Below are 13,524 nucleotides of genomic sequence, written 5' to 3' on the forward strand. Positions count from 1 at the left end.
CTGCCTCCCCCTGTGTGTCTCTGGTGGATAAATAAATAAAATCTTAAAAAAAAAAATTCCAAAAAGGATAAATCCAAGCAAATCCATACCAACAAACACAATAGCCAAACTTAATAAAACTAATAATAATATAGGTAGGTTGAAAGTAAATGAACAGAAAAAAATATGCCAAGCAAACATTAATCAAAAGAAAGAGTGGGTGCCTGGGTGGCTCAGTCAGTTAAACATCCAACTCTTGATTTCAGCTCAGGTCATGTTCTCAGGGTCCTGGGACTGAGTCCTACATTAGGTTCTGTGCTCATCCAGAAGTCTGCTTGAGGATTCTCTCTCTCCCTTTCCCTCTGCTTCAGCTCACATTCTCTCCCTCTCTCAAATAAAAAAGAGTGAGTATATTAATATCAAATAAAGCAGACTTCAAAGCAAAGGAAATTCCAAAGATGGAGAAGAACATTATATAATGATTAAAGAATAAGTCTACCAAGAAGACATAAAACTAAATGTATATGCACCAAACAACAGAAATTTAACATAGATGAGGAAAAATTGATAAAGCCAAAGGAGAAATAGACAAACCCATAATTACAGTTGAAAATTTCAATATCACTCTCTCAACAATTGACAGAAAACCAGCAAAGATATAGAAGATCTCAACAATACTATGAGCCAAAGTATATACTCAACATTTATAGAACACTCCACCCAACAACAGAGTTCCTTTCAAGTACCCATGGAACAGATAGCAAGATAGGTGTGGGCCATAAAACAAACCTCAACAAATTTTTAAAAATGCTTACAGAGCATGTTCTGGGGCCACAATGTAATAAATCTAGAAAATAATAACAGAGAGGTACTAAAAACCTCCAAACACTTAAAAGTAAATAACACACTTTCAAATAACCAAGAGTCAAAAAGGAAGTCTTGAAGGAAATTTAAAAATACACTGAATAAAAAGGAAAACATTTCAGAATTTGTGGGACACAGCTCAAGTACTGCTAAGAGGAAAATTTAAGCACCAAATGGTAATATTAGAAAAAATAATAAGGGAATTCTATAAATAACTCTACACCCATAAATCTGACAGCATACATGAAATGGTCAATTCCTCAAAAAAGCTCTAACTACCACAATTCGCCCAATATGAAATAGGTAATTTAAACAATCTTACAACCAAATTTCCTATTAAGAAATTTTCACTTGTAACTTTAAAACTTCTGAAATCTTCAAATCCAGATGGTTTTCACTTAGATTCTACCAAATATATAAAAAATGTGAAAATCCTTAATAAATTATTAGCAACCTGAATTAAGCAATATAATAAAAAGAATCAGACACCATAACCAAGTGAGATTTATTCCAAGGATGCAAAGCTGGCTTAACACAGTAAAATCAATCACTATAATCCATTATATTAACAGGCTAAAAGAAAAATCACACAATGATATCAATTACTATAGAAAGGGCATCTGATAAAATTCAACACCCCTTCATGATAAAACTTCCAGCAAAATAGGAATAGAAAAAAAAAAAAAATAGGAATAGAGGTGAATTTCCTCAACTAGGTGAAGAGCAACTACAAAAAAGCCTATGGTTACCATCATACTTAATGGTTAAAGACTGAATGTTTTCCCTCTAAAATCAGGAATGAGGATGTCTGTTCTCACAATGACTATTAAACACATTACTGGAAGTTCTACCCAGTGCAGTAAGGCAAGAAGTAGAAATAAAAGGCATACAGATAGGAAAGGAAGAAACAAAACTACTCCTATTTGCAGATGACATAATCACCTACATGAAAAATCCTGAGAAGCCTACCAAAAAACCTCCTAGAACTAATGAGTTCAACAAGGTTGCAAGACATAAGATCAACACACAAAAATCAACTGTACTTCCATAAACTAGCAAGGACACATAGAAACCAAAATTAAAAATAAAATACTATTTAAAATCATGCCAAAAAAATCTCAATAAAGCTATTATTTTTTAAATACAATACTTAGGTATAAATCTAACAAAACATGTACAGGGCTCCTATGCTGAAAACTACAAAACACTGCTGAAAGAAGTCAAAGAAGTCTTTTTTTTTTTTTAAAGATTTTATTTATTTATTCATGAGAGAAAGAGAGAGAGAGAGAGGGGCAGAGACACAGGCAGAGGGAGAAGCAGGCTCGTGCCAGGAGCCTGACGCGGGACTCGATCCCGGGACTCCAGGATCACGCCCTGGGCCAAAGGCAGGCGCTAAACCGCTGAGCCACCCAGGGATCCCCAAAGAAGTCTTTAAATAAATGAGGAAATATACTATGATCATGGATCAGATGACTCAACAAAGACATTAATTCTCCCCCAAAGTGATAAATAGGTTTAATGCACTTCCTACAAAAATATCAGAATGACTTTGTAGAGATAAGATTATTCTAAAATTTATGTAGGAAGGCAAATAAACTAAAATAGCTAAAACAATTTTGAAAAAGAATAAAGTGGAAGGAACCATGCTATCCTATTTCAAGACATTATATAGCTAAACTAATCAAGATTGTGATTGTGTGGTGTTGGCAGAGGAACATACAGATCAATAGAGCAGAAGAGTGAACATAGACCTACAGAAGTAAAGCCAAATGATATTTGACAATGGTATAAAAGCAATTCAATGGAGAGAAGATAGTTTTTTCAATAGTTGGTGCTGCAGCAATGGATAGCTATAAAAAAAAATTCTTGACCTAAACCTTACACCTTACATAAAAGTCAATTCAAAATGTATCATAAATGTAAATCTAAGAAAATGTAAATCTAAGACTATAAAAATGGAAGAAAATGTAAGAAAAGACCTTCAGAACTTGGGGAAGAGGGATCCCCGGGTGGCGCAGCGGTTTGGCTCCTGCCTTTCGCCCGGGGCGCGATCCTGGAGACCCGGGATCAAATTCCATGTCAGGCTCCCGGTGCATGGAGCCTGCTTCTCCCTCTGCCGGTGTCTCTGCCTCTCTCTCTCTCTCTCTGCTCGCTCTCTCTCTCTCTCTCTCTCTCTGTGACTATCATAAATAGACAAAAAAAAAATCTTAAAAAAAAAAGAACTTGGGGAAGAGTTCTTAGACATGACACCAAAAGCATAATCCACAAAAGAAAAATTAGTAAATTGGATATCATTAAAATTAAACATTCAATCTATAAAAGCTCATGTGAAAAGGATGAAAGGACAATCCAGAGACTGGGAGAAAATATTTGTAAACCACATATCTGTTATATACATATCTAGATAACTAGAAGTTATAAAGAACTCTCAAAACTCAACAGTAAGAAAACAATCCAGTTAGAAAATAGGCAAAGTGCATGAACAGACATTTCACCAAAAAGAATATATGGATGACAAATAAGCACATGAAAAGATGTTCAGAATCACTAGCAATTAAGGGAAAAGTAATTTAAGATCACAATGAGATAAAACTGTATACCTATGAGAACAGCTAAATTTTTTAGAGTGAAAATATCAAATGCTGGTAATGCATGCATAGGAACTGGATCTCTCATGTGTTACTGGTAAGACTCTAAAATGGTAGAGTGACCCTGGAAAGTCGTTTGGCAGTGTCTTCTAAAACTAAACATGCAATTAACGTATGATCAATCAATCACACTCCTGGGCATTTATCTCACAGAAATCAACATTTATGTCCACGCAAAAATCTGTGTACAATTGTTCACAACAGCTTTATTTGTAACAGCCAAGAGCTAGAAACAACCAAATATCCTACAAATAGTGACTAGTCAAATAAAACAGTACATTCATATCATGGAATACTACTCAGCAGTAAAAAGAAATAAACTACTAAAACTCAAATCAACTTAGATGGATCTCAAGAGTACTGTGTCAAATGAAAAAAATCCAATCTCAAAAGGTCACATACCATAGGAATCCTTTTATGTCACATTCTCAAAACAACAAAATCACAGAGACAGAGAAATTATTAGTGGCTGCCTAGGGTTAGGGATGGTGGGGAGAAGGGGTATGGGTGTGACTAGAAAGGAGAACACGAGGAAGATATTTGTGGTGATGCAACAATTTTGTATCTTGATTATAGAGGTAGTTATAGGAATCTATACATATGGTAAAATGTCATGGAACTATATGTACTTTTATCAAGGCTAATTTCCTGGATTTGAGACAGGCACTAAAGGAGGGCACTTGATGGGATGAATACTGGGTATTATACTCTATGTTAGCCAATTGAATTTAAATATCTTAAAATCTTTTCCTGGATTTGATATCATACTATACTTACATTATGTAAGATGTAACCAATTGGGGAAACTAAGTAAAGGGTATATGGAACCTCTCTGTACTATCTTTGCAACTTCCTATAATTATTTTTAAATAAAATTTGAAGAAAAAAGTATTAACTTAAGGTCTTTACACCACTTACTTAAATTATGCTATCTGCTTTTTATGTTTAAGTATTACTTTTAGATATCTCTAAAGTAGATCAATACTCTTGTCTGCTAATTAACTGAAGTTTCGAGGATCTATGCTTGAATGTTGAAAATATGTTTTATAGCAAGCAGGCTCTATAACTACATGACATTTCCAAACTGGAAGGGGCTCTAATCTTAGAGTTAATTAATTAAAATAAAAGGTGCTTGAAGATGACTAGTATTCAGTTTTAAAAAAACAAGAAGTAAGGCAGCCCCAGGGGGGGCTCAGTGGTTAAGCATCTGCTTTCAGCCCAGGGCATGATCCTGGAGACCCAGGTCGATCCCACATCGGGCTCCCTGCATGCAGCCTGCTTCTCCCTCTGCCTGTGTCTCTGCCTCTCTCTCTCTCCCTGCGTGAAAGAAAGAAAGAAAGAAAGAAAGAAAGAAAGAAAGAAAGAAAGAAAGAAAGAATAAAAAACAAGAAGTAGTGTTATAAATCTGGAAAATCATGCCACAATTATAGAAAAAAATTATCAATTATTCAAGGGTAAAAGCACCCTCAGAGTACTCACACAGAGACACTAGTATGTCTTCCCTGCTCCTTCTACAGGCCAGTGGGACCTCATAACCTGACACCATGCCTGGCACACATGAGGAAGCCCTCAGTAAAAACTGCTAAGTAAATGAATGAATGACCTAAGAGCTGCCTTATTTTTGCCCACTGAGCCAAGAAATGCGGGTTTGCAGATCTTGCTATATTCTGAATATTTTTCCACAAGAAATTTCTACTTGCAGGGAAAAAAAATTAATAGAAGTAGAATTTTTTTTAAAGGAGAAACTGAATTAGTAATCAAACATACAGCACCTGAGTTACTACCAGGCTTTATAAAAATGGTATCTTAATCTGCCTCTTCCATTTCCTAAATCCTCTGCTCAGCATCTATTTATAAACTGCTCATGTCATAGATTATCCCTATTCTATCAGCAAAGACTTTGGGCCTAACTGGAGGCCACCCTTGTTCCCAATGTTGTTTTTTTTTTTCCCTCGGCCTTACACTTAGCCCTCTCCCAAATCCCTACCACATATATGCTTCCCCCTCCTCTCTCCAAAAGAGAGAGAAAGAAAGCATGAGAGAAAAACAGCATTAAGTGACCAGGGCCTTGCAAAATAGTAGCATAAACAAGCAAAACAAGTTTAATTTGGCACACAAATATTCAAATATGTGCTCACCATAAGGCATATTACCCATTCCTCAAATACACAATATAGAAAACAAAATTGAGTTATGTCCTCCTTATTGAATTCATCTTCAGCCACAAGACTTGAGAACTGGTTACCCAAATTGTAGATCACTCAGGCTCCTTTGTTCCATGTTGCTGGGGATAGTGGGTGGAAGTGCCTGGGTAGAGGTCAACTCTTTCATAGGAGCTAAGAAGAGCAGAGGCCTGAACTTGATAGCAACTCATATGCTAGAGTGCTAGAACTTTTAAACTGATAATGTTATTTACTCCTTATAACTATCTATGAAGTAGGCATAATCTATACCGGACAGTTGGGGAAACTGTAGCTCCCAAGGCATAAGTGATATAGAGCCAGGATTCAAACCCAAAGTTCCTTACTCAAAATATTCAAAAACCTATGTAACCTTTTCATTACACTCTCCCTCTCTAAATCCAATCTGTGGGATTACAGCTATTTTATTTTCTCTTTCTCCTAGAGTACCACTACTCAACTAATCAGAGACCTGTTAATAGAACAGAAGCCTGGGGTTCTTAAAAAGGAACACTTTTTACAACTGTTCATACTCCTCGTGTTACTTTTAGTAAGTAAGTCAGTTTTCCTCTCTGACCATCAATCACCTTTCCGATGCAGCTGGTTTCTGAGGCTCCTTCTAAGAATAAAACTTTTCCATTGCAAGATGTCTTCTGTGTTGTGAACACAAACACAGAGCTATAAGGACCATTGTCTAAAATGTATTTTCCAGAGCAAACACCGTTCTACCGATTTAATTCTATATACCAGTATTAAACCACTTTCAATTATTTGCATTTTGATTTCACTAAAATTGCCTTTCTCGAGATGAATTCCTTTGTAAAACTTAAAACTAAGATTTACCTTATCCATCAGTCTAAGCTTTATTTTTTTGTTCTGACCATGTGACAAATTTCACCAATTACTTTTCGCCAACTCAGTGGCGAATATTCTTTTGTGGCTCTGATTTCCAAAAACAAAACAAAACAGAAGAACAAAAAAAAAAAAAAACAAATTTTCCCCGGAGTGCTTCATCCTTCTGGCTCTGGAGGTCCAGAGGTAAGCCTATATATAATAGGCACAAATGTACATCTCACCTCCTATACCTGATGTTCGGAAAACTGGTCCAGTGTGCCCAGGATTTGTTACCGCAAGCCGAATAATTCCGGCATGCCAAGGAAAGTTTGCTATTAAAATAACAGTACTCTGACCGGGGCTTCGTGGACAATGAAGGAAACGATCGCCCCCTCTCATCTGGACACACCCCTTCTCCTCCCACTGGGAGCAGCGATCGGCGCGCAGCTGTCAGCTCGGGGTCCCTGCCGGCGCGCGCCTCGGCCGTCCCCAGTCGGCAGACCGGCCCGGGGAAGCCAGGCGGATAGATGACGCCGACGAGCCCCACCGAGCCAGGTGGGGCCAAGCCCGGCCCGAGGGTGGGGCGGGCCCGGGGCCGCCTCCACCTCCAGGCCCGCCCTGCGCCACACCCGACCCCGCCTGCTTTCGGCTAACGGGCCGCGGCGCCCGGCTCCACCCGCGAGCCCTCACCTCGCCCGGACGGCGGCCTCCGGGAGTCGGCGCCCGCGGGTCGCGCCGCCTCGCCGCAGTACCACCCGCCGCCGCCTCCGCAACCTCAGCCCACCGGGCGGACCCGGCCCAGGTCACTGGCGGCCCAGGCGCAGGTAGGCGGAGGTGCGCATGCGCAGGCCTTGAGTCTCCATTCGCTGCTGCTAAGCGACACCCGCACCCGAGCCGACCAATCCCGGAGCGCTCTCCCCGCCCGCCGCTGGCCGAGTCCCGAACCAGCGGGTTCTTAAAGGGCTGCGACCCAACGGCGCAGGGGCTGTGGCCCCGGCGCGCGCGCCCCTCGGCTTGCGTCCCTTCTCCTGGCTCTCACCCGTGTGGGCTTGATGTCCAGGCCTGTAATTCCCACGTCCGGAGGTGCCAGGAGACTTCTCCGTCCCAGCTCGGTTCCTGCCGGGGTAGAGTACACGACTGACGCGCCGGGGCAGGCAGGTTCCGCGTAACTGCGCGACACGCCCCGGCTGTGGGTTCCGCTGTCTGCGCGGCGGGGCGGGAAGCCCGAGATAGGCAAAACCAAAGAGCACAGCCTCCTGCCACCTCGGAGGAGGTGCTGAAGTCCGACCCTGGAGGGACACACCTCAGTCTGGGGGTGGAGGCGCTCACAGATACCACAGATGCGGGGCCCGCTGCAGGGAAGCTCAATTCGTCCATTTAGTTTTCCTCCAACAAATTTTGAGCACCTGCTGTGTGTCAGACACTATGCCAGGCACTGGGGGCACAGAAGGAACTCCTGACACTAAGGACTATGTTAAGAGAGGGCAGAGGGCAGCCCGGGCGGCTCAGCGGTTTAGCGCCGCCTTCAGCCCAGGGCCTGATCCTGGGGCCCGGGGATCGAGTCCCGCGTCCCGCGTCGGGCTCCCTGCATGGAGCCTGCTTGTCCCTCGGCCTGTGTCTCTGCCTCTCTCTCCCTCTCTCTCTGTCTCATGAGTAAATAAATGAAATCTTAAAAAAAGAGAGAGAGGGCAGAGTGAGAGCACCAATCGAACAATTCAACAGTTACACGTGTGTTTAAATACAAACTGAGACGTGTGCTCTTCAGAGAGGAACAAGGTTTCCTTTTTAAGATTATTTTATTTATTCATGAGAGACACACAGAGAGAGGCAGAGACATAGGCAGAGGGAGAAGCAGGCTTCCTCTGGGGAGCCTGATGGGGGACTCCATCCCAGGATCCTGGGATCACGACCTGAGCCAAAGGCAGACGCTTAACTACTGAGCCGCTCAGGCATCCCAGGAACAAGGCTTTTTAGAGAAATTACGGGAGCTTCTGGTCTGAACTTGGGAGTCAGAGGAGGCTTCTTTGAGAATGTGACACCAGCTGACTAGTAGCTAAGAGGCAAAAGGGGATAGAAGACTGGTTCAGACAGAGGGTAGGGTATGTATAAAGAACAGGAAGGCAGCAAGGCTTCTTTGAGGGATGAAAAGAAACGAGGTAGTACATGAGAAGCTAGTGTTGAACAGGCACAGAATTTCAACTGGGAAGGAGGAAAAAGTTATGAAAATGAATAATGGTGATGGCTGCACAACAATGTATAATTTTAAACGTCACAGAATTGTACATTTAAAAATGGTTAAAATGGGGCAGGGGTGGAGGAGCGGGTGGCTGGGTGACTCAGTTGATTAAACGTCTGCCTTCAGCTCAGATCATAATCCCTGGGTCCTGGGATGGAGCCCTGGGTTGGGCTCCCTTACCAGGGGAGTCTGCTTTCCCTCACCCCTCCTTCCCATTCGTGCTCTCTCTTGCTCACTCTCTCAGATAAATACATAAAATCTTTTTAAAAATAAAAATAATATCTTTAATAAATGGTTAAAATGGTAAATTTTATGTATATTTTACCACAAAGAAGAAAAAGACAAGAAAGAAAGAAAAAACTCAGAGTTTAGACAGTAAGGAATATTGGTGAGAGCCACTAGAGAGAATAGAAGAGCTAAGACCACGTAGGATCTTGTAGGCCATGGTAGAAAGTTTAGGACAGTGGAAAACTGATCAAATTTGCATTTTGTAAATCACTTTGGCTGCTGAAGTTAAGATCAAAATGAAGAAGGCTCATGGAAGCTCTGATAGGGGAGCTGGGAAGCCAATGCAGCCATCTGGGCATGAGAGGATGAAGTTGGAGCTTGGACTTAGACCTGAGCGATGGTGAAGAGGGTGAGAACTAGGCAGTCTGCAGAGACATAGAGGAGAAAAATCAACAAGACTTGGTGATGATCTGGATGTGAAACGGTAACAAAGTAGCTTCAAAGACAATGCCACTGTTCAGCCTTGAGTGACTGGGTAGAAAGTGGAGGGATTCATGGATATAAAGAACACTGGAAAAGGATCTGATTTTGGAGAGACAAATGATCACTAGTTCCATCTCAGACAAACTGAATTTGAGGCACCCTTTGACACTTCTGGTTGGGATGTCATTGTACACAGCCGAATATACAGGTTGGCATTCCATGTACAGGTCTAGGCTGGACATAGACTTTTGAAAATCATCACCAAATGGGCAGAAATTGAAGCAGACCTTACATAGAGAAAAATTACAAAATGAAAACAGAAGAGAGCTATGACAGAGTTGACCTCCAGGGATCGCCACTGAGTCAGGGTTGGCCTGCGTGACAAATGATCATGAGGCTAGATCATAAGAGGCACAAAAGATAAAAACAATGAGATTTGATTGGTAAAGGAGATTGAAACCCCTTCACTGTATGTGCCAGGAAAGAGGCTAGGATTCCCTCTGAAAGTGCATTCACACGTGAATGGAGATGAGGTCTTCTCACCACAGTCATGAAAACAAGGCTCTGGCTTGGAATGAGGAAGGAAAAATTGGCACCAGACCTACAGCTTTTGAATATGGAGCCCCGGGTTCTCAGAATCTACCGTTTGAGTGCTTTATAATAGGGCTTTGTGCCTTCTGATTGGTGCAGCTCATGTGACTGGGGCACCAGAGTGGACTGGGCTAAAAGGTAAGATGTAGAATCTGAAGTCCTAGCCCTCCTCTCCATCACTGGTCATTTTGACTTTCCCAGGCTTCTTCATCCCTCCACTTCAGGATCACACCCTGAACTGCTTATCACCACAGAAGAGCTCCACGTTTGAAGTTGTAAATGCAGACACCTGATCTCTGTCCCTTGACTGTTCTCAGAAATCTGCCCACTGTTCTCTGGCCTGCAGAAGCCTCCACTCCACTTCTCCTTCTTACTTTGTTCAATGTATCACCTCTCCCCAATCTTTATTTCCTTCCCCATCAGTTGAAAGTCCAAGGTTTATCACTTCCATCACCTTTTTCCCAATATGCTTACCTCCATTCTGCAATTATTCTTCTGTCACACCTGCCTGGCAGGTCTCCAACTCTGGGGGAAAAAAATCCAACCTTCTGGGTTTCTCTAACTCTGTTCCTGAGCTATAAGTACTGCTGGAAAAAAAATCTTACAACCACACAGATCAGTGCTATGTATATGCATTGCCCACCTCCACCAGGTCCTCAACACTGTCCAGCAGTCCTATGTTTGCCTCTCTCCAATTCTCCAGAATACCAACCTCAAAATCTCCTGCATGCTTCCCCAGTCTTCCACTCTTCAACATCCCCCTCACTTTCCCAGGTGCGTTCTTCACCAAGAAAAGAACAACCATTAAAGGGATAGCCCTCAGCTTGCACCAACTTCTGTCCCTCCCAACTACCACCTTTGTTCCCTTTTCCCCTTCACAGTCAAACTTCTCGGAAAGAGTGGCCTTCTCTAAAGATTCCATTTGCTTCACCTTTCCTGTATTTCACTATCCCTGACAATTCTCACTGCTGCCTCGACATATTGCTGGAATTTCCTCCATTAAGGATATCAAAGACCTAGTCTCTACCTTGATTGACCTTTCCACAGCATTTGTAATTGCTGTTCTGTCTTGCTTTCCTACTCACTCTTATTTCCCATATGACTGTCTCGCCTCTACCCCTCCACGCTCCCGGATTTCCTCTTATATCTCTAGTCTCCCCCCGCCCCCATTCTCCTTTGTAGTTTCTTTTCCTTGGCCAGGAGAGAAGCCAACTCACTTTCCTTGAGTAGTCTTATCCCCTGCTTGGTTCCAGTCAGTTTCCACAAGTGATGCTTCTCAAAGTGATGCTTTTATCACCAACCCGTCCCTTGACCCTGAGTTCCAGACCCAAATAGCCAGCCTTGCCTCTCCATTTGACCACCTTGCATGTACATGGTCAAGGCTAACTTTCTCACTCTCACTTCCAGTCCAGCTTCTCCTTCACTGTTCCTTGTCTGAATAAATGGCATTACCAGTCTCTCAGTTGCTTAAGCCAGGACACCAGAAGTCATCCCTAATTATTCCTCTCTCCCTCCCCCATTAATTCACTAAGGGCCTGTGGAGTCTATTCCTCATGTCTTTCAAATGCACAGATTTCTTTTTTCACTGCTCCCACCATTTCTGGCCTACACATCTGCTGCAAATAGCTCTCTCCGTGTTTGTTTGTTTCTCCTTTCTTCTTCTTGTCTGGCTGCCCTACCTTTCACCATACTACAGCCAGGAAAACTCTAAAATGCATCTCTGACTTCATTTTCCTTTTGCCTAAAACCATCTATGGCTCTGATTATTCTAAGGAGAGAGCCCGGGCTCTGGATACTTGTCACCTGGGTAACCTCCACTTCCTCTTCATACTGAAACGTCTATTCTCCTGGAGGGCGTTCCCTGCATGCTGGACCAGGTTGGTCCCCTACACTTGCCCCAACTTGACTCCGGACTCCTGTCCACACAGGGGACACCTGTGTGGCTCCATGGTTGAGTGTCTGCCTTTGGCTCAGGGCGTGATTGTGGAGTCCCAGGATCAAGTCCCACATCGGCTCCCCAAAGGGAGCCTGCTTCTCCCTCTGCCTATGTCTCTGCCTCTCTCTGTGTCTCTCATGAATAAATAAATAAAAATCTTTAACATCATCTCTGTTATGGTCCTTCCTCATTTGTGTAACAATAGGACTAAGCAGGGCCTAAATTCTCCTCCTAATGATCCTTCTCTGCCCCACTCTGCTTTCTGCAGAACCTCTGGGGACTTTTCCTGGGGAGGGAGACTGGTTTGCGAAGACAGGCTCCGGAATCAGGAAGCCCTAAAGTCTTGGCCCAGTTTAGATATGTTGCCCCATGTTTCTCAGTGGTATGAAAGCTGTGAAATGGGATGAAAGCTGCTTCCTCTCAGGGTTGAATAAGGGGACTGTGGAGGGAGAGCCCAGCAAAAGTAGATATGAGTGCTCTGGGTCAGGGTCACCACTCAGGGAAATGAAGCTCTGGGGAAGAATTGCCCCAGATCTTTTTTGAGGAAATTTTTCCAAGGTCTTCCAAATGATGTGGCTGTCGCTCATTCTGTGCTGCAAGGAAAACCAACCTTGTTCCCAGGTCCTTAAGGGATGGGCTGAACCAGAGAGAAGACAACCACTTCAGAGTTTCGGTGGTTGCCGGTAGTAACTATATGGCCTAGGTGGGTGGGCCCAGCTTCCTTCTTTTCTCTTGCAGCAAACCACCTCTGCAGTATGTTGCACGGGCAGTATGGAGTAATAGCTAAGACTGAAGATTCTAGGGGCACCTGGGTGGTTCAGTGGCTGAGCCTCTGCCTTTGGCTCAGGTCATGAATCTGGGGTGCAGGATCGAGTCTTGCATTGGGTTCCTTGCAGGGAGCCTGCTTCTCCCTGTGCCTGTCTCTGCCTCTGTGAGTCTCTCATGAATAAATAAATAAAAGATTAAAGAAAAAAAAAAGAACGAGGGTTCTAAAAAAGCCATACTCCCTGTGTACAGATACCAGCTTTGCCCTTAATTGCCGTTAGATCTTAGGCAGGTTGCTTCACCTGTTTTCTCGTCTGTAAAATGGAGAAAATAATAGTGCTTTCTAGGGTTGTAAACCTAATAAGCATTATTACTACCCAGAGGAAAAATAGGTACGTATGTGAGTTTCTCCCTCTGCAAAGAGTAAAGCTAACACCAGTGTTTTCCTAGGCCCTGCAGGGTTTGGCTTGGCAGGAGGCAAAGGCTAGGGTTCATGCTCCAGACGCAGATCTGTTGGAACCGCAGTGATGTCGAAAAGAGGGAGGCGTGGACTCGGAGACCGAAAGCTGGTTGCGGCCACGACTCCCCCGTGACCCGGGCAGGCGGACCGGACGCACGGCCCCGCCCCGAGGCTAGCCCAGCTGACTGCGCGCAAGCCCGGGAGGGGCAGGCAGCTCCGCGCCCCAGGGGCGGGGCGCAGGCTGACGCTCCGAGCATCGCCCTTGCGCGCCCAATCACGAATGACGTTGCGCCCTGGCAGTCCACGGGAGGACCCAATCA

The 13,524-nt window shown here is 43.5% G+C and overlaps 1 protein-coding gene across 4 annotated transcripts in view; it reads right to left on the bottom strand.

The window, feature by feature from the left end:
• Positions 1–7,681, bottom strand: part of SEC22C (SEC22 homolog C, vesicle trafficking protein) — a 36,704-nt gene extending 29,023 nt beyond the window's left edge. The window contains exon 1 of one of the 4 annotated variants that reach the window (XM_026000939.2): positions 7,196–7,331. The gene's annotated coding sequence lies outside the window, so the exon portion shown is untranslated. Of the gene's footprint in view, positions 1–6,747; positions 6,872–7,195; positions 7,336–7,544 lie in introns of those variants that run through there. The other 3 variants (XM_026000936.2, XM_026000938.2, XM_026000937.2) reach the window with 3 other exon arrangements.
• Positions 7,682–13,524: the final 5,843 nt, after the last annotated feature.

The sequence above is a fragment of the Vulpes vulpes genome, chromosome 11 (genome assembly GCF_048418805.1).
Source record: "Vulpes vulpes isolate BD-2025 chromosome 11, VulVul3, whole genome shotgun sequence".
NCBI lineage: Eukaryota > Metazoa > Chordata > Mammalia > Carnivora > Canidae > Vulpes > Vulpes vulpes.